This window comes from Rhea americana, unplaced genomic scaffold (genome assembly GCF_003343005.1).
Source record: "Rhea americana isolate MKP2758 unplaced genomic scaffold, rheAme1 scaffold_12, whole genome shotgun sequence".
Classification (NCBI taxonomy): domain Eukaryota; kingdom Metazoa; phylum Chordata; class Aves; order Rheiformes; family Rheidae; genus Rhea; species Rhea americana.
This window is the reverse complement of record NW_028185261.1, coordinates 7,604,733-7,606,114: the sequence shown is the minus strand read 5'-3', so window position 1 is coordinate 7,606,114 and position 1,382 is coordinate 7,604,733.

The following is a 1,382-nucleotide window of genomic DNA, read 5'->3' as shown; positions in this document are numbered from 1 at the left end:
GCGCGCAGCCCCCGCGCCCGCGGCCGGGGCGCAGACCGCCTTGGCCGGCCAGCAGCGGTGTGGTCAAGCAGTCCGGAGCGCTCTAAGGTATATTCGCTGCTGCTAATTCAATAACGTCTTGCTAACAGTTCAAATAGAGAAATTATTAGTTTTCTCCCAACGAGGCGGTCTCGAGTTAGCGTCTATTATAATTGTACATTCGAAAATGTTAATCTCAATACAGGCCTAATTAATTCTGCCTTGTTGCTGACAAGTAGTTCATCAAATATCCGATTCGAAGATTTTCATAATGAGGATATTAATTAAACTATGAATAATCCGAAGGTGCTTATATTGAAACAATACCTCATTACAATGATTAAGTTCTGATTTCGAATATTATACCTTTAACAATTGTCGCCCCGCAAACACAACCTTATGGATGAGTCTGTAAATGGCAAAATGTAATTTTGGGATATATTTTTTTCCTTGTTGGAAAAAAAGAGTGCCCCTCATTTTCAAACACTTCTRAAATAGGTTACACACAGCTTAATGATGATCAAAATGACTCTTTTCTGCAAAAAAAGACCCCAAAGTGCGCGTACAGCTGCAAACCCAAGAGGGTCAGCATCATTTCAGTGTATTCTCTTCTTGATTACAAGCCGAGCCCATCAAACACAACATAATTACAGTAATTTCAGGTTTATTTATTCTAATGCAGTTTCCCCATCTCTCTGGTAATTATGAGCAATTTTTTCGCCCAGGGAATCTTTTTGCATTAACAAAAGAGATAACGCACTGAAAGCCAAATTTGCTGTGCATTGAGAAAAGCGAAGAAAAAAAAATAAAATAGGTGCGAGCTGCCATCTCTGCAATTCTCCTATATTGGAGCTCTGCAAATTGCTTGCAGGTGTATGGAGCAGAGCTGTCAATAGGAAGGGGCTTCCAAATTAGCAAATGCACAATGTTGAAGTAATGAAGACAGACTTAGCAAAATTGCCAAACAACAGATACCTCTTTAATATCTTCCACCCCAAAAGAAAAAAAAAATCCCTTTGGAGTGTCCCTGCGAACCCCCTTGAACGGCTGGGGATGTTGTACATGTGTCAATCTAATTGCAGAGCACAGAACAGCCCCCGAAACTAGGAAAAAAAAAAAAACAAATATAAGCCCAAGACGGTTCGCATTCGATATTTGCTCCCTTCGTCAGATAGAGGGGGGAAAAAATAAATCCCCGTTGTGGTCCACCTCGGCTCTCCCTGCCGCCTCCCGCCAGCCCTGCTCCTGCCACCGCCGCAACTTTCACGACAGAGAAAAAGTCTGATTTTTTCCCCCCCGCTTAGGTGCCCTGTCCTCCCGCCTCCCCAGCTGCCCGTACAGGAATCCGGGAATAATATTCACGT